The sequence below is a fragment of the Schistocerca nitens genome, chromosome 7 (assembly GCF_023898315.1).
Source record: "Schistocerca nitens isolate TAMUIC-IGC-003100 chromosome 7, iqSchNite1.1, whole genome shotgun sequence".
Lineage (NCBI taxonomy): Eukaryota > Metazoa > Arthropoda > Insecta > Orthoptera > Acrididae > Schistocerca > Schistocerca nitens.
Window position 1 is genome coordinate 184606506 of NC_064620.1, and position 21467 is coordinate 184627972.

The window sequence follows — 21467 nt, forward strand, 5'->3', positions numbered from 1 at the left end:
CTTCAGCATTACACATAGTTACTGATCTACTTCAAAAATTTCGAATGCTTTCATAACTTGCTCTTGGAGTGGCATAACCTAACTACTTTTTTTTTTTTTTTTTTTTTTTTTTTTGAGTCATCAGTCTTCTGACTGATCTGATAAGGCCTACCACGAATTTCTCTCCTACATCTACATTTATACTCCGCAAGCCACACAACGGTGTGTGGCGGAGGGCACTTTACGTGCAACTGTCATTACCTCCCTTTCCTGTTCCAGTCGCGTATGGTTCGCGGGAAGAACGACTGTCTGAAAGCCTCCGTGCGCGCTCTAATCTCTCTAATTTTACATTCGTGATCTCCTCGGGAGGTATAAGTAGGGGGAAGCAATATATTCGATACCTCATCCAGAAACGCACCCTCTCGAAACCTGGCGAGCAAGCTACACCGCGATGCAGAGCGCCTCCCTTGCAGAGTCTGCCACTTGAGTGTATTAAACATCTCCGTAACGCTATCACGGTTACCAAATGACCCTGTGACGAAACGCGCCGCTCTTCTTTGGATGTTCTCTATCTCCTCCGTCAACCCGATCTGGTACGGATCCCACACTGATGAGCAATACTCAAGTATAGGTCGAACGAGTGTTTTGTAAGCCACCTCCTTTGTTGATGGACTACATTTTCTAAGCACTCTCCCAATGAATCTCAACCTGGTACCCGCCTTACCAACAATTAATTTTATATGATCATTCCACTTCAAATCGTTCCGCACGCATACTCCCTTTACAGAAGTAACTGCTACCAGTGTTTGTTCCGCTATCATATAATCATACAATAAAGGATCCTTCTTTCTATGTATTCGCAATACATTACATTTGTCTATGTTAAGGGACAGTTGCCACTCCCTGCACCAAGTGCCTATCCGCTGCAGATCTTCCTGCATTTCGCTACAATTTTCTAACGCTGCAACTTCTCTGTATACTACAGCATCATCCGCGAAAAGCCGCATGGAACTTCCGACACTATCTACTCCTGTGCCATCCTCCTCATCTCAGAGTAGCACTTGTAACCGATGTCCTCAGTTATTCCTGGATGTATTCAAATCTCTGCTTTCCTCTACATTTCTATATTTTTGGAGGGTGTCAGCGACGATAAGTTTCGTAAAGGCTTGAAATTGTGTGAAATGTTTATTGGAAATCGCCAGGTACTCTTATTCTTGAATACTAGATAAATATAGCATCGATATTAAAAGTTTGATAACACCCGCCAGGGTAGCCGAGAGCGCTACCGCGCTGCTCCCTCGACTCAGGTGGGCGCGCCGGCGGATGAACGACGAGGGCCGATGTGCCAGCCAGCGTGGATGTGGTTTTAGGTGGTTTTCCACATCCCGCTAGGTGAATACCGGGCTGGTCCCCATGTTCCGCCTCAGTTACACGGCTCGCAGACATCTGAACACATTCGCACTATTCCATGGATTACATTCGACGCGGATAGTTGGGGTACGCTAATTCCGTTCTGGGGGGTACGGTGTGGCGGCAGGAGGGGCATCTGGCCACCCCTTAAACCTTAACATGCCAAATCCGATAAACGTTGGCTGCCCTGTGTAACTGCGGGACAAGGCTCAAGTGATAGAATTAAAAGTTTGATTACACAGTAGGACAAGTATTGCAATTGGTAACAGTGTTTTTGTCTTGAGACAGCGTGAGTGAATATAAGGACTACTGACGAAACTTTATTTCGCTGATACCCCCACTACATTATAGCTGTTTGTTTTAGTTTATGATATCTGCATCACTAACTCTATTCGCAATAAACTTTGCAAACAGTATGTACACATATCGCTGGATGCAACGTAGAGTACAAAATTATATCATATACGACAAATACTTCAGGGGATATGACGTGATAAAGATTGAGATCCGTCTAAAATCATATTTTCCTTAAAATGGAGTGCAAATTACCCGTACTATGTTAATCTAATGTTTCGTAAAGAGAGCTCATAGCCCTCCCAACAACCTATTAGTCTAGTGTCCAACCTTTCCATAAAATTTTCCCGCTTACGACCTGAAAATCGAACATTTAACAGATTACTTCGTTTGTAATCAGGCGTCTCAAGCTGTTTGGCGTATAGCACTTCGATTCTTCAAAGAGTTAGTTGTTTATTGGTTAAGAAAGGGACGATGAAGGGGAAACGGCGATGGCTTGTGGCAACTTGCGTAATTGTTGACATAACGTATTCCTATGAAGATCCACCGAGCGAAGTGTTACGGTGGTTAGCACACTGGACTCGAATGCAGAAAAAAACAAGGGCTTCATGTTTTAACTACTGAATGAAAACAGCCAACTTCAGGAGGAAATCTAGCATAAGGGACTGTTCGAACGTTATGGATGAAAGTATAGGATTGGGAAGGATTATGAACTACCTCATTGTCTGGGTTCTGAAAAAAAAGGCTTTGACACGGTGTCCAAAGTACTTGCATTACAGCTATTCAGAAACAAGATACAGAAGAATGTAAAAGACAGTGCTACAGCCAGCATCGGGCTACATCAGTGTAATTACAAATTCATAAAGTAAATAAGAATCTGGAAAGAAAATCCTTATAAGCAAAACAATGCTCAGCAGTCCTGGAGTAAATATTCAGAAAAGTGAAACGGAGAAAGGAAGATGGAATTAGTATTAATGGGATATACCTTAGGCAGCAAATTTTTCGGATGCGATTGTAAAGTCCGACTCTTGTGCGGATAAACTTAAGCAAAGAAATGAAAAACTTAACAGTAGAAATTTGAAAGTAAGCTGGAAAATGAGCTTAAAATAACGTGAGTCAAAATATATAAAATAAAATAGCAAAAATTAACAATTACCACAGCTATAATGAATAAGGGAGTAACTGTATAGTCAAAACTTCGTTTCTGTCGAACTGTCGTCCCCGTTCCGGCCATCTTGCGCAAGTTTTCTTTGCAAGGCAGTGGTATGACTCCTTCCTTTATTCACTACATTATGTTTTTCATTAGCATTACACCCTCTTAGCAGCTAGTCATCATACTGCCCTTGCGTGTTCTTGGCACAAACTCTGTTTGATGCGCCGTACGAACTCCATGTATTATACACTCCTGGAAATTGAAATAAGAACACCGTGAATTCATTGTCCCAGGAAGGGGAAACTTTATTGACACATTCCTGGGGTCAGATACATCACATGATCACACTGACAGAACCACAGGCACATCGACACAGGCAACAGAGCATGCACAATGTCGGCACTAGTACAGTGTATATCCACCTTTCGCAGCAATGCAGGCTGCTATTCTCCCATGGAGACGATCGTAGAGATGCTGGATGTAGTCCTGTGGAACGGCTTGCCATGCCATTTCCACCTGGCGCCTCAGTTGGACCAGCGTTCGTGCTGGACGTGCAGACCGCGTGAGACGACGCTTCATCCAGTCCCAAACATGCTCAATGGGGGACAGATCCGGAGATCTTGCTGGCCAGGGTAGTTGACTTACACCTTCTAGAGCACGTTGGGTGGCACGGGATACATGCGGACGTGCATTGTCCTGTTGGAACAGCAAGTTCCCTTGCCGGTCTAGGAATGGTAGAACGATGGGTTCGATGTCGGTTTGGATGTACCGTGCAGTATTCAGTGTCGCCTCGACGATCACCAGTGGTGTACGGGTAGAGTAGGAGATCGCTCCCCACACCATGATGCCGGGTGTTGGCCCTGTGTGCCTCGGTCGTATGCAGTCCTGATTGTGGCGCTCACCTGCACGGCGCCAAACACGCATACGACCATCATTGGCACCAAGGCAGAAGCGACTCTCATCGCTTCGCTGAAAACGACACGTCTCCATTCGTCCCTCCATTCACGCCTGTCGCGACACCACTGGAGGCGGGCCGCACGATGTTGAGGCGTGAGCGGAAGACGGCCTAACGGTGTGCGGGACCGTAGCCCAGCTTCATGGAGACGGTTGCGAATGGTCCTCGCCGATACCCCAGGAGCAACAGTGTCCCTAATTTGCTGGGAAGTGGCGGTGCGGTCCCCTACGGCACTGCGTAGGATCCTACGGTCTTGGCGTGCATCCGTGCGTCGCTGCGGTCCGGTCCCAGGTCGACGGGCACGTGCACCTTCCGCCGACCACTGGCGACAACATCGATGTACTGTGGAGACCTCACGCCCCACGTGTTGAGCAATTCGGCGGTACGTCCACCCGGCCTCCCGCATGCCCACTATACGCCCTCGCTCAAAGTCCGTCAACTGCACATACGGTTCACGTCCACGCTGTCGCGGCATGCTACCAGTGTTAAAGACTGCGATGGAGCTCCGTATGCCACGGCAAACTGTTGACACTGACGGCGGCGGTGCACAAATGCTGCGCAGCTAGCGCCATTCGACGGCCAACACCGCGGTTCCTGGTGTGTCCGCTGTGCCGTGCGTGTGATCATTGCTTGTACAGCCCTCTCGCAGTGTCCGGAGCAAGTATGGTGGGTCTGACACACCGGTGTCAATGTGTTCTTTTTTCCATTTCCAGGAATGTATTTGCAAAACTGTCATTAATTCCTTAATTTAAAGTTTTCATGAGGAGTGTAAGGTTACACGTATAGTTAGTCCTTGAGTATCGATATCCGTACCTTGCACGTAGCGGCCTAGCACAGCAGCACTGCCGCCGTGGGAGCCCCCAGTGATCGAGTAGGTGGTTTTGGCGCGCCTATCGTTACGGGTGGCGCGGAAGGCCAGGAGTAGTGGGGAGCTGTGTCTGGGGGTCAGATGAGGTTGGACGGTAGATGGGCATGTGCCGTAAGTAGTTAGATATATCGGTTAAATGTTTCAGTGTTCGTGGACGGGATTAGAAGTCATCAATATACGAACCTAGTTGTTAGCAAAGATCGATAGAGGGAATGGTTGCCTCAGAAAAGTAATAACAAGCTGAAATAAGAATGAACGCGCGAGTAGAAACGTTAGGGACTTTTGCTGTGCCTTGTACTAGCGACAATCAACCTTTCACTACTAAGAAGCTAGTGTCTCCTTTCGGTTCCTTTTACATATCTATTGGAACTGAGGGTGAAGATGTTTTAATGGTAAGTATGGTGGTTTTGATAGGGGATATACCGGTAGCCACACGTTCCCATTTTTAGTCTTCAGATGCTTGTTCCTTGGGAATAAGATGTCCACTGTAAGCTGTGCAGCATAAACATTGGTCCGATTGCCGTTGTTATATAAGCACCCCTGGTTTGATACGAATAAGAGAGTAGGCAACTTACATGCACAGTTTAAGATTTTATGTTTGTATTTGTTCCATCGAAGATTGTGAACAAGTCATCTTTAAATGTTCTTTTCCTTTTGTCGCTCGTTTACGTCCTTTTTGACGTATATTATTGTAAGATTTAGATTTCTAATGTAATCTTTGTTGTTTTCCTTGGGACATGTAAATAATGAACACCTAGCGTGCTACCTTTAAGGGATCTAATTACAGGTATCGAGCTACCGGGCTTTTGATGGGTAAATAAAAACTCTTCAACGCCTTGTTAATTGCTACGTTTCGGGTGCTTTCGCTTCGTAACAGGTATAAGATATTCACCTGCAGTAATGCCTGAAGCGAATTAATATTTTACTACATGATGCGGTCACGTACCAATCAGAGTTTTATCGAAATAATGGCCTCTTTAAAGCAAAAATTGTCATGAAAGATGTTATTTCACTAGAATAACCGCTGCTAAATCTTTAACGAAAAGGAGTGCATGACAGTTGTAAATGAAATAACGTTACACAAACGTGAGTATGTCAGAGGATTTACCTCCATAAGAGAACGTTGTTGCCAAACATTGCAGTCGGTTAATGAGCGGAAACTGGCATCGTGTGGCACTAACTGTGAAAGTACATCGCTCGAGTCGTAGTAACGGAGTTACACGCTGTATGATGGGAGGTAAATGAGCTTTTCCTTTAACGCACGGGGAATGGAAAACTAGATTATAATTTAAACGTAGGCACAAATCCAGAGATGCGTAGCTGATTTATGCTGTCAGAACGTCAAGTGAAGCCACGGGGACAACAGCGGTTTACAGGCGACCCGATTGCTCAGTTGCGGCGGGATGACAAAGGCAGACGCACATGCGTCGCTCGTGCCGCACCGTCCCGAAGCTGTCACAGCCGACAGCGCGGGACCAGCGCACACAACGCAACGCAACGCAACGCAACGCAATGCGTGGCGCGTGGGAGGGCGCAGTAATCAGAGCGGTGCTCCATCTGCCTGGCCCGCGGCGCACAGCACCCCATAACGTGATCCCAGCGTCGCAGGTGCCGCCCGAATGGCAATTACCTGCAATCCCCGCCGCGCGCTCCTCCTTCTGTCTCCGCGGGTGCTGAACTCACGTTTGCTCCGTGCCGTCCCTAACTGTCACCGACAGTTCAGTGCGAAATACTCCTTTTCTCCATGTGCTCCATGCGGGATGTTCACTGACGTTTCTGTCATGTGGTCTGAACAAACACAGTACATAATGGCTCGATTTTCCGTCCGTCGTGTAGTTATCAAAAACCTCTACTAACGGCGAGAAAACAAGTATCATAATCCGATATCCCATAAACTTTGCTCAGTGGAGGAACAATTAAAATAATCGAACGCGTGCGTCGGCTTGTCTGTAGTTTCTCGACCGCTTCTGTCAAAACGACAGTCAAAATTTTTCGACGTGCAGGGTGTACCACAAAGAATCATCCGATTTTCAAAAATCATAACTATTATCTTATCTAAGATACGTGCGTGAACAACACACTGATGAAAAGAGCAAACTGTTGAGTGTTACATGGTTTTGTGATCTGTGTTCTACGTTTTGCGCAATGCGGATCCGTAATAAGTGTTCAGCGTGACTTTCGTACTAGTTATGATGTGGATCCCCCTACAGCACAGAGCATTAGACAATGGCATGAACAATTCCGAGAAACAGGTTGTTTGTGTAAAAGCAAAACGCCCGGGCCATCTCCGAGTGTCCGCCAAAGTTTCACAAGGAGTCCGCAGAAATCCGTTAATCGTGCAGCTCGACAGCTCAACATGCCCCCAGTGTCCATCTGGCGTGTGTTGCTTCGACATTTACACATGAAACCATACAACCTTCAGCTACTGCAAGCTCTTCGTGGAAGTGACAAACAACAACGTGTGGAGTTCTGTAATTTCGTTCTTGGCAAGATGGAAGCAGACAGTTTCCTTTCATGCTCAGTGTTTACTGACGAGGCAACATTCCATTTAAATGGAAAGATGACCCGTCACAGTGTGATAATATGGGATGTGGAACAACCACATTAAGTTGTACATGAGGGAGACTTTCCCAAAATTAATGTGTTTTGTGCAGTTTCACGGGAAAAGGTGTATGGTCCACTTCTCTTCACCGAGAACACTGTTAGCATATCTCGATATGCTTGAGAACTTTCTTTTCCCACAGGTGGAAACTGATTCGAACGACTTCATTTGCCAACAGGATGGGGCACCACCACACTGACATCTGGAAGTGTAGAAATTCTTAAATCAATGGATTACTGAACGATGGATCGGTCGCACTGGATGATTCTTTTTAATACACCCTCTACTGTAGAGGCCTTTTACCGCGCTATAATGTCAGCCGAGATGCTGTCACATTGGCTAGCATGTCGGCTTTTCAGTGTTGCGCCCCGTGTTCGAAACATGATTAAAAATGGTTCAAATGGCTCTGAGCACTATGCAACATAACATCTATGGTCATCAGTCCCCTAGAACTTAGAACTACTTAAACCTAACTAACATAAGAACAACACACAACACCCAGTCATCACGAGGCAGAGAAAATCCCTGACCCCGCCGGGAATCGAACACGGGAACCCGGGCGTGGGAAGCGAGAACGCTACCGCACGACCACGAGCTGCGGACGAAACATGATTAATGGTTTCGTTTATTTACTTACTAAAACTTTTATTCAATGTGGATTTGGAACACTGCGACTATCTTGTTAAAAGTTTCACGAATTACTGCAACCAATCGCCGTTTTTTCTTCAATTTTTATTTATTCATGACCGGTTTCGAATCGCATGGCGATTCATCATCAGATGATACAATTTAGTTTGGAGTATTGTTGGGGTCGTACATCAGTGGCAAATACAGAGACGAAAAAGTGAGCAATTCTTTCCACATACAGTGCTCACTTTTTCGTCTCTGTATTTGCCACAGATGCACGACCCCAACAATACTCCAAACTAAATTGTATCATCTGATGATGAATCGCCATGCGATTCGAAACCGGTCATGAATAAATAAAAAACGACCATTGGTTGCAGTAATTCCTGAAACCTTTATTTACTTATTTGTTTTCCTTTATCTGCTCTTGTCTGTAAAAGGTAACCAACACGAATTTTTCTTATCAACTGCAAACTTGGAACTGGGTTTCACAGTAAGTTTCATACTAATATTACATAATATGTGTGTGTGTGTGTGTGTGTGTGTGGTACTTTCTGGGGTTACAGTCTTAAATTCTCTTATTCTTTGTGCTTTATTTATAGATCAATATTTGTATTAATTCTTATATTTTATTCTCATGTTTATTGTTCAGGAAGATTGGGTGGATTCCCTTCGATGATACCGATCGTAGAAACATTCGAAACAGAGAAATTTCGAACACCACTATCATCGAGCAAAGACAGGTTTGCCAGAGGCAAATTTATTCTTATGAATATCACTCGGGAAAGAAATGTCGTTAAAACTGGATATTTCATGCGTTAACAATAATTTAGCTGCAAAACATGCGAAACGGATCACTTTATTGAAAACTAGTGCTTGCAATTCATAATGAATCACAACCCTGTACACTACAATGTTATTTCATTAGATGTGGGTAGGTAAATTAAAAACAAAAATAAAAACAATTCGGGTTTTCCAAAATGCTGCTCCATAGGGTCAAAGCACGACTCTAGCTATAGCGCCATCGCTTCGCTTGAACTATTTACTCACCAAAGGGCACATAGTGTACCTCGAAAACTTAGACCATCGTTTTCTCAGAGACAGGCGAATATTTACGGATAAGACGAGACACTCGATAGCTTATTTTGGCCATTTTCCACTATCTAAAAGCGTGATAGAGAGAACGCGTGCGATACAAATACGGACTGTATTTTGTATGACGTCACATTTACCGGCATTGAGTATGAATCAGGATAGCCATCTTAACATATACAGGCAGGCAGTTAAGTGCCTCGACGTTCTTGCGAGCTCATGCCTACCTTAAATGCGCTGTAATATGCAAGTAAAGAAATAAAATACCTTGCTTGCAGATGGCGGTTTACGATTATAGCAGATAGAACGGCCTCAGTGAATTGTGCACTGATCAGCTACGAACTTAAACAAAGGATAAGTGTGCACATGGTAAATGAGCATCAGAAGCGATTGATTTGTGACTTCTGGATAAAAGAGCTTTAAAGAGAATTTGAAATAACTTCGGGTTACTTTTCAATAAACAAGCGTAACATGATATATGGTAAGTTCTCCAAGGTAACACTTACAAGGGAACCTCCGCATCGCACCCCCCTCAGATTTAGTTATAAGATGGCACAGTGGATAGGCCTTGAAAAACTGAACACAGATCAATAGAGAAAACAGGAAGAAGTTGTGTGGAACTATGGAAAAAATAAGCAAAATATACAAACTGAGTAGTCCATGTGCAAGATAGGCAACATCAAGGAAAGTGTGAGCTCAGGAGCGCCGTGGTCCCGTGGTTAGCGTGCCAGCTGCGGAACGAGAGGTCATTGGTTCAAGTCTTCCCTCGAGTGAAAAGTTTAATTTTTTATTTTCAGACAATTATCAAAGTTCAGGCACTCACACGTAATCAACATCGCTCTCCAAAATTCCAGGACATGTTTAGATTTGCTTGTACATATGCAGGATTTGACGGTCTACACACGGAAAATTTTGAAAACGTTAAAAACATATGTTTTGACAGAGCACAGGGAAAACTGTGCGACTGTGAAACTGTAGCATTCATTTGTTGCAGTTTATGTGACAAACTCTTTTGTTTTAATCGCTTCTTTGGGAGTGATTGTCACATCCACAAGAAAACCTAAATCGGGCAAGGTAGAAGAATCTTTTTACCCATTCGCCAAGTGTACAAGTTAGGTGGGTCGGCAACATATTCCTGTCATGTGACGCACATGCCGTCACCAGTGTCGTATAGAATGTATCCGACGTGTTTTCCTGTGGAGGAATCGGTTGACTATGACCTTGCTATCAAATGTTTTCGGTTCCCATTGGAGAGGCACGTCCTTTCGTCTACTAATCGCACGGTTTTGCGGTGCGGTCCCAAAACACAGACACTAAACTTATTACAGTGAACAGAGACGTCAATGAACGAACGGACAGATCATAACTTTGCGAAAATAAAGAAAGTAAACCTTTCACGGGAGGGAAGACTTGAACCAAGGACCTCTCGTTCCGCAGCTGCTCACGCTAACCACGGGAACACGGCGCTCCTGAGCCAGACACTCCTGGATGTTGCCTATCTTGCGCATGGACTACTCAGTTTGTATATTTTGCTTATTTTTTTCGTAGTTCCACACAACTCCTTCCTGTTTTCTCGATTGATCTGTGTTCAGTTTTTCAAGGCCTATTCACTGTATCAACGTATAACTAAATCAGAGGGGGGTGCGATGGGGAGGTCTCCTTGTTAGTGATAGAACACATGTTAATCGAACACTTGGTAATACAGTTCCACATACCACCAAAAACAGAGGAAAAGAACCACGTATAGATTCAAATCCTCGTAATGATATTAAACAAACGTGAAAATGATGTGAACCATGACCTGCATCCACTGATGGCTTAACTGAAGACATATTAATTTTATAATATGGAACAGAATCTCTATCAGAACGAGCATAATTGACCTCCATAATAAAGAGTTCAAGAAGACATATAATAGAATATAATACCGAAGTTCTGTAACGAACAACGCAATTACTTTGGATTCCTCAGTGGTTGGTTGGTTGGTTTGTGGGATTAAAGGGACCAGACTGCGACGGTCATCGGTCCCTTATTCCTCAGTGTTCCATCTTAGATATAACCAAATCGATAGTAGACAAGACGATGTCGTCTGACCTTAATATAACCACTTAAACAATTTTTTTAAATATAGCACATTATTAAATCGGATGAAAAGTATAAAACAGTTTCACCTGCCCACAAAAGATTTTTAACTCCCGCACATATAGTCCTGAATATATATAATTGTGAAATTTTAGTAGCTATAATAAGACTTGTGAGATTTAAAAAGAAAAATTTGGAACACAAGCAATAGATAACAGAATAGGGGGTGAACTGTTCATGTATCAATAATGGATTGGAAGCACCCTATGTTTTCAGTTTAAACGTAACAAGTACTTTTCACAGCTATTAAAAGTAGACAGTCTCAGAATCTCCGTAGAGTTAGCAGTCTGTATTAGCTACGGGGCATTATTTTACACTTTTTAATCGGTGTTAATAATATAGTTATTAAAAATTTACTTCGATTTGAATAATTATTTTACGCGTTTTAGTCTTGTGTGTATTAAATTTTTCTGTGTATTTTAGATACATTGATAAGATTAAAAGAGAGACATGTGTTAATGTTAAGTTTCAGGTTTATTTCAGTGTCTTTTCACCTTATAATATCTGACATTTCTGTCTGCTTTTTTTTTGTAAGTTAAAGAAGCAAGCGAAATCAATTTTATACTCTTTGCCTCTCTCTTGTCCACGTCCTCTTCCCCCTGTCAGGGCTTATGTTCCTTATGTTCCTGCCCCTCCGCGGCTATTTTGCACCCCCCCCCCCCCTCTCTCTCTCTCTCTCTCTCTCTCTCTCTCTCTCTCTCTCTCTCTGTCCATCTTCTCCTTCCCATGGCTCTGTCCATCTCCTACTCCCCTTTCTCTCTGTCCATCTGCTCGCTGTGTATCTGTTCATCTCTCCCATCTGTATCTGTCAATTTCCTCAACTCTCTTGTTTCTGTCGATGCGATTCTGCCCCCCTCACTATCCATCTTCTCCTCCCTTTCTGTCTGCTCAGCCCTGCATGTATATCCCATGAAACTTCCTTCTATCTGTTCAGCCCCAGAGGTATGCCCCCTCCCGCCGCCCCCGAAAAACGCCTTCCAATACTACCCACACAACAGGCCGTTCTTGTAGGGCAACCTAGACGCCAGGCATTACCAAACTTCTTCACCCACAGCATCACCTCTAGGACCGACAAGTAAGCGACGTAATATTGCATTATGAACCAGTTGTGAGGTATATTTAAAATTTCAAGTCTCTAGCGCAACGGAATTTTAGTTTAAAATTAATTACCAAGTTTGTATCGAACAGACAGACGTACAAGGAAACTAGTTAATAATAACGTAGTAAAGATGAACCATGTTAGCTGCACACGGCGTCTTCACGAATAGAAGTATAAAAGGCCCATTAGTCAGTGGTATAGATGCGTTGGTTCGTCGGACCGTTCCCCTGGGTAAGCTAGCTCAGACTTTAACCACCGGTCACCGGACTTAATAGTAGGGCTGCGACTGAGATTAAGGTTACAGATGCGCTCTTGCTATGCAACGACAGAAGTGACTTATCTAGCAGATGAGGACAGTGCTTAGAGAGACTTTTATCCTTGCTGCCTTTTTACAACCCGCGTATTTAATATGAAAGACTTTCTCTAAAGGTTTAGAAAAACTACATTGTTCTTAGGTAATAAAATACTAACGCTCTTCAAAATATTTTGTGCGTATGGCATCATGCAGCTCGTATTAAAAAAATATCATGTTGAAACTGCCGATAGCTACCGATAAATGTTTATTTACGACTGCTTTCGATCTTCAGATTATGTATGGGTATTTTAAAGTTGTTTATGACAACTTACAGCAGCTCTTTGCAGTTGAAAAACTCGTCAAGTTATTGATGGCGTACAGCAACATCCAGCGACAAATACTAGTAGATAACTGTATTCAAAACGTACCGTTACCGACTTCGAACTGATACAGTTCGTCATCAGACAACTTTCACGCTTCCTTCAAAACACTTGTTACTTCGGTTTTCTATTTAGTTGCTGTCAGGAACATTTGTTTTCACAGAGGGCCCACACCTTTGAGTATCCCAACTGGTGTACAAGTGTGTCAGCATTATCAACATAGACGTCCAGTTTAGAAACGAGGTGTTTGTGATCCGTCGATAATCTCGAATGAGACCTTCCGCACCATCATACATTACAGGAGTCGCATAGCCAGCACGCAGGAGATCAGACATGTTTGGGCGACCTTGTTGCGATAACGACAGACGCCTCCACAACGACACAGATTTATTTATTTATTTCATTTACACGTCTAGTTCCGTAGGACCAAATTGAGGCCGGCCACAGTGGCTGAGTGGTTCTAGGCGCTTCAGTCTGGAACCGCGCGACGGCTCGGTCATGGATGTGTGTGATGTCCTTAGGTTGGTTAGGTATAAGTAGTTCTAAGTTCTAGGGGACGGATGACCTCAGATGTTAAGTCACATAGTGCTCAGAGCCATTTGAACCAAATTGAGGAGCAAATCTCCAAGGTCATGGAACGTGTCAGTACATGAAATTACAACACAAAACCAATAAGAGATAAAGTAAAATGTTTATGAAGCCAAAAAAGGTCAAACCACAAGTTTAAGTGAACAGGATCACCAATATAACATAAGAATCAGCTTAATTTTTCAAGGAACTCCTCAACTGAGTAGGAATGACCCCTGAGGAAACTCTTCTGTTTCGATTTGAAAGCGCGTGGATTACTGCTGAGATTTTTGAATTCTTGTTGTAGCTTATTAAAAATGAATGCAGCAGTATCCTTGACACCTTTCTGCACAAGAGTTGCGAAAGTGCGAGCCAAATGTAGATTGGATTTCTGCCGAGAATTAACTGAGTGAAAGCTGCTAATTAATAAGGTGATACTGTTAACAAGAAACGACAGTAAAGTATATATATATATATATATATATATATATATATATATATATATATATTGCGAGGGCAATATCAAAAACCCAGACTATATATATATATATATATATATATATATATATATATATATATATATATATATATTGCGAGGGCAATATCAAAAACCCAGACTAGTGAACAGGGGTCGACAAGAGTTTCGCGAACTTACACCACTTATTGACCGCGCTGCCATTTTCTGAGTCAAAAATATCCTATTAGAATTAGATGAGTTACCCCAAAATACAGTACCATACGACATAAGCGAATGAAAATGAGCAAAGTAAACTAATTTTCGAGTCGAACGATTACTACTTCAGATATTGTTCGAATAGTAAACATTGCTGCATTAAGTATTTGAACTACATCTTGAACGTAGGCTTCCCACGACAGATTACTATCTATCTGAACACCTAGAAATTTGAACTGTTCAGTTTCACTAATCATATGCTCATTCTGTGAAATTAAAACGTCAGGTTTTGTTGAATTATGTGTTAAAAACTTTAAAAACTGTCTTCCTATAATTTAGCATTAGTTTATTTTCTACAAGCTATGAACTTATGTCATGGACTGCACTGTTTGAAACAGAGACAATGTTGCACACAACATCTTTTACTACCAAGCAAGTGTCATCAGCAAACAGAAATATTTTAGTTACCCGCAATACTAGAGGACATATCATTTATCTAAATAAGGAACAGCAGTGACCCCAACACTGTCCCTAGGACAGCACCCTTTTGACCGTACCCCACTCAGACGCCACATCGTAGCCATTCTCAATACCACGAATAATAACCTTTTGCTGTCTTTTGCTAAGGCCGGTATTACACTATCAAATTTCTTTGTCCAATATCTTTGTCAAAAATCTTTGTCAAAGATATTTGATTGTGTTATAGGGAACTTTGTCAAATGTCGTCCAATATTTGCCAAATCTAGGGCCTCGCTGTAGATTTGATCAAAGAAGTCGCTTGTCTTCTGTTCACTGCAATTTGACATGTTACCACACAGAGCGCTAGCATCACTGCAGCGTTCTGTCATCTGTAGTGTTTTTATAAAAATTGCCGGTAAATACAATTGGTGTGTGCCGACAACTACAAAATTAATAGAGATGTAAGCCTATGTAGCTGATGAGGCGCTTTACAACGTGAGGCGTCCTGAATACAAAAATAGATTAAGAAGATTGGAGACCTGACCTGACCAAACCTAACCTAACCCTCTCCTCTTCTAACATTCTGCGTGGTGTCTGTCTGTCCTATGTCGTGTCTCCCTACCACTTTCGCGCAACGACGCTCTGAGCGTGTTTTTTAGGGAATTGACTAGTTTGAACCTGGGACCTGTTGCTGGTAAGGAGACGCCAGACCACACATGACATGTAGAGTTCAGAAGAGTTCAGTGAGACTAACTATGATATAACCAAATACTTAATGATTTCAGCGTCAGTTCCACTGCACTCCCTGTAAAAGAATCTTAATACTAGCTAAATTTAGTGGAAGGGGTTCAAGGCTTTCCTACTTTTGGTTAGCTGGTAAAATAACGTCGAAAAATCAGTTAAGTTTACCATTGGAAATTTTATTCTACTCACAAAACATTGTTTATAAAATGCACTATTGATAAAAGGAAATGTTTTAATACAGGATGATAAAAACCAACTGCGTTCAACAAAAATGTGAACGAATAATCCTTGAATGGGTTTCCAAGTTCTACAATGGATCGAAGGATGACTTATTCCATATCACATCTATAATCTAGGTATAAACTAAGTTTCACAAAAGAGAAAACTATCAAAATGGTCTACAGTGACCCTCAATTATCTTTAATTACTTATCTAACATGTCGTAAATTACAGTGGCTGATGTGGCTTCTCAATAATTATATAACAGAAAAATCATCGCATTTCAGATTTTAACTTACGTAGAAAATGTGAATACCATAAGCTTCAATTGACGATCGACACTAGTATTACGAAAAAAGTGGATGTAACAGATAGATGAGTGAATCCCTATGCGCTCAAAAATGCGGCATAGCGTGCATTCATTACCTTGTCGGTGTTCGTCAGGGGACGGCGGCCGGCGCAGCTCCATGCATCTCGCCGTCTCGGAAGCAACTCTCTCCTAACTTCTACATCTACATCTACATCTACATTTATACTCCGCAAGCCACCCAACGGTGTGTGGCGGAGGGCACTTTACGTGCCACTGTCATTACCTCCCTTTCCTGTTCCAGTCGCGTATGGTTCGCGGGAAGAACGACTGTCTGAAAGCCTCCGTGCGCGCTCTAATCTCTCTAATTTTACATTCGTGATCTCCTCGGGAGGTATAAGTAGGGGGAAGCAATATATTCGATACCTCATCCAGAAACGCACCCTCTCGAAACCTGGCGAGCAAGCTACACCGCGATGCAGAGCGCCTCCCTTGCAGAGTCTGCCACTTGAGTGTATTAAACATCTCCGTAACGCTATCACGGTTACCAAATAACCCTGTGACGAAACGCGTCGCTCTTCTTTGGATCTTCTCTATCTCCTCCGTCAACCCGATCTGGTACGGATCCCACACTGATGAGCAATACTCAAGTATAGATCGAACGAGTGTTTTGTAAGCCACCTCCTTTGTTGATGGACTACATTTTCTAAGCACTCTCCCAATGAATCTCAACCTGGTACCTGCCTTACCAACAATTAATTTTATATGATCATTCCACTTCAAATCGTTCCGCACGCATACTCCCAGATATTTTACGAAGTAACTGCTACCAGTGTTTGTTCCGCTATCATATAATCATACCATAAAGGATCCTTCTTTCTATGTATTCGCAATACATTACATTTGTCTATGTTAAGGGACAGTTGCCACTCCCTGCACCAAGTGCCTATCCACTGCAGATCTTCCTGCATTTCGCTACAATTTTCTAACGCTGCAACTTCTCTGTATACTACAGCATCATCCGCGAAAAGCCGCATGGAACTTCCGACACTATCTACTAGGTCATTTATATATATTGTGAAAATCAATGGTCCCATAACACTCCCCTGTGGCACGCCAGAGGTTACTTTAACGTCTGTAGACGTCTCTCCATTCATAACAACATGCTGTGTTCTGTTTGCTAAAAACTCTTCAATCCAGCCACACAGCTGGTCTGATGTTCCGTAGGCTCTTACTTTGTTTATCAGGCGACAGTGCGGAACTGTATCGAACGCCTTCCGGAAGTCAAGAAAAATAGCATCTACCTGGGAGCCGGTATCTAATATTTTCTGGGTCTCGTGAACAAATAAAGCGAGTTGGGTCTCACACGATCGCTGTTTACGGAATCCATGTTGATTCCTACAGAGTAGATTCTGGGTTTCCAAAAACGATATGATACTCGAGCAAAAAACATGTTCTAAAATTCTACAACAGATCGACGTCAGAGATATAGGTCTATAGTTTTGCGCATCTGCTCGACGGCCCTTCTTGAAGACTGGGACTACCTGTGCTCTTTTCCAATCATTTGGAACCCTCCGTTCCTCTAGAGACTTGCGGTACACGGCTGTTAGAAGGGGGGTAAGTTCTTTCGCGTACTCTGTGTAGAGTCGAATTGGTATCCCGTCAGGTCCAGTGGACTTTCCTCTGTTGAGTGATTCCAGTTGCTTCTCCTTACTACGGTTTACCGAAGTTGGTTTAAAAAATAACTATATGGCTGTGATTTCATCTGACCAATCAGGGTCTCAATGTTAACCTTAAGCTCCGCCTACGAAAATTCTACCTATCCAATGAGAAACGTTATACTTTTCGTGGTGGGGCAATGTTTTTAAAGTTTGCAACATAACAGAGACGCGAAAAAGTCTCACGCTAAAACTTGCGGCTGCTGTGGCCCTTTTAGTGTTATCATAAGATCTATACTGTATGAAACGTCCCCTTTTGAAAAATTATATACGACTGTGCTTAAACCGACACACAATATTTTTTACCGCAACGCAATCTGACTTTCAATAATCCCTACAAAAGAATGGCCCTGACTAACATTAACCTATACCTTTCACAAATCACTTACCTCACAAAAATCTTCGTTACTCGAACTACTGCAATATAGCAAGCGCCACTACTGCCAGCTAAATAAAAGATTCAAACTACTGAAGGCACTAACTACTGATAGGCATAGTTAGCAAATGAAAGATTTTGATAGAGAACAAATGATGTATTTACCTTAATAGTCATAATATATGTAGCAGTTCATGACATCCAATCTTACAAATTTCAAAACTCCGCCATCTCTCTCCCCACATCCGCCACTGCTGGCGGCTCACCTCCAACTGCGCAGCGCTATGCGCTGTTAACATCCAGCTGCCCAACACTACAATGGCAGACAACAATGCAAACTAGCCACAGACTGCACACAGCACAGCCAGTGATTTTCATACAGAGCGCTACGTGGCGTTACCAATAAGAAAACCTAAACAGCCTACTTACATAGCCCCCATGCTCCCCACAAAAAGTTTTACAAATTGTTTTGGGCACTGGCCAATACAGATTTGAAAAAAAAAATCATAATTACAGTAAGAAAGATATCAAATGCACACACTTATTAATACAATGTTGGTCAAAAGCTAGCCGGCATCCCATGGTCGTGCGGTAGCGTTCTCGCTTCCCACGCCTGGGTTCCCGGGTTCGAGTCCCGGCGGGGTCAGGGATTTTCTCTGCCTCGTGATGGCTGGGTGTTGTGTGATGTCCTTAGGTTAGTTACGTTTAAGTAGTTCTCAGTTCTAGGGGACTGATGACCATGGATGTCAAGTCCCATAGTGCTCAGAGTCATTTGAACCATTTGGTCAAAAGCTAAAATTTTCTCACAGTCCATAAAGACAGTCCTGATCGTTCATCATAGTAAAACTGCCGTTTCTTTTCTTAAAGTCTGAGCAGTAAAAGACAATGCACACGGAAGTAGTGGATTTCCATGCAGTCTTGAAGAAGTAGTGTTGTCCTTCCAACGGAAAGACAGTGCTGACTCTTGACATGCTGACAGGTAATGGGCCACAACAGAGCAAACCCACAGCAGAGTCATTCGACGTTTTGAAGAATATTGGTAGGTAGGTCAGCACAGAGCAGACCCACTGTAGTCCTGGTAGAGACTACGGTATTGATGGGCCACCAGAGGTGCAGATCCACTGCAGACCTTGTAGAAATAATGGTATTGGTGGGTCATCAAAGATGCAGACCCACTGTAGGCCTTGTAGAGACAGCCAGCAACCATCTGTTGCGACTGTGCAGGTGCACAATCACCATTGAAGAGTCTTGCGGACAATATAGCAAGTCCATAAACCACCACATGTCCACTCACAAAAAATTTGTTTGAAATGTCCTTAGAACCAGCAATGCTGTTAACCAGGCCCTTGCTGAATTATCAACACACGTTCAAACACTAACAGTCCCTACTTCTCACATATTGTCCAAATACTATGACCAACAGAAACGTGTGCAGTGAAATGGAACTTACAAGTTACTTAATTTGATGAACTGGTGTCAATTACAATTTTATAACATAAGAATACAATTCTAAAGGTACAAAATACATCATTAAAGAATATAACAATACAGATAACATTTGTGGTAACACAAACTTTACAAACGAATAGAAATAAACATATACATCAGTGTTACAGGAATTATGAAATAAATAAATACATAAAATATCAGAATAACTTTTGAAACATCAACTTCACACATGAGCATTAAAACAAAACAGAATAAATAATGTCTAAACATCTTTACAAAGTAGATAACATACTATTAATGCAAATTATATTTGAGGATAACAGTATTCCTCACCATAGTTCATGTAGCTGAGTATTAGAAAAATTCTACAATGTAAGTCTTATCAGATAAACATATAAAGACAGGAAGAACATAAATACACAAGGGTACACAAACATATAGCGGAATAATACAAGGAAAGGACAGGGTTTGTTTTACTGCAGTATTTTGCAAACAAAACTTTCTTTACTTCTCGGAGATCTCCCTTCGTTCTTCATTATTTCCAAAAGTCCTATCGATACCTGCTTTCTATACTTTTCTCGTATAGCCTCTCAGTGCATTTCTTCAAATTCATGGCAACTCATTTTCTTATAGGCTACCCCCTCTTAAGCTAGCTTAAATCTAATGAGCTCAGATGCTAAACTAAGGGACGAGGCAATGCAGCAGCACAAAACAATTAACACAAACAGCAATGACAAAAAAAATGGAAAATTGCAAAGCAAGCTACAGTAAATCTAAAATACCAAGCAATGCAACATTACAACTAACATGAGCCAATGTGCAGCAACAAGAAAAATAAATCAGTAGTAAAACTACCTTAACAGAGTAATACAAAGTGAAATTTAGCAGCACTATGCCTGGCAAAAAGCAGCAGCAAATGCAATAACTTATATCTGAACATGACCTAGCTCAAGCAGAAAAAATATTACTTTAAAGAGAACAATGCAGACAAGGGAAATGTATATTCACATCTTAATGTCTATGTATTTAAAGTGGTGCACCACAAGAAGTTATTCTACCAAAAAAATTACCAAGTAGTTGAAAAGAAAATTCCGTATGCAATTCCTGTGAAGGGATATGTCTTTTATGCTCCTTCGTTTTTTTGAATAGATCATAAAATTATTTACTGTATCTGTACGCATAAAATATTTACATTAGTACATCTATTAAATTTTATTTTAACCAATGCTGCTGCAGCTAGAAACTTGATATTAAACAAAATGAGTAAATAAATACATAAAGCAAGCCATATGGCATTTCTCCCAACTAGCAAGACAATAGCCGTGAAATGTTTCTCATCGTTTCATTAGGGATTTTAGTAAATATCATAAATTAAGAGCTCCACAGTATAATCATATGTTTTCAAGTTTGAGTGTGTCATATTTGCGATGCTTTCTACAAAGGAATGTCAATAGCGAGGATAATGGCCTCCCTTTTTTTTCTACCTGTGCCTCTGAAAAGGCACACACTAATGGCTTTTTCTCCAGGCATCTGACTCAGCTGGGTGCCCACGACGCATTATGTGCAGGTGGTCACTTAACTTTCTTACGGAAATATTTACGACAGCAGTTTCCGCTACAGTGACAGTCTCATATAAAAATATTTCACAGGTTAAGAATTTGCGTTACAAATCTGTAGAAACAAAATCCTAATGATATAACAGTGTCCAAAAAAATTACGTCAGCATTGTGATACATTCACGCATTTACATACATTTCATAACTCTTAAAGTACGATTCTTGGTTTCCAACAACCTTTTTCACAAATCAGTGTCCCTAACCACTACTCATTATTCCTTACCTTATTACACATATACATATTCGTAGACATTCTTCAATATATCATCATAATAAATACGTAGCATAATCAAATTCCTCATATAGCATCATCTCATTGATCATAAACGTACCTCCACAGCATAAGACACATCGTCGTCATAATAATAACATCATAACAGATCAATCACATCTCAAAATAGTCGTAGCTTTCTGAATATTTTAAAATCTACAAAAAATTCTCT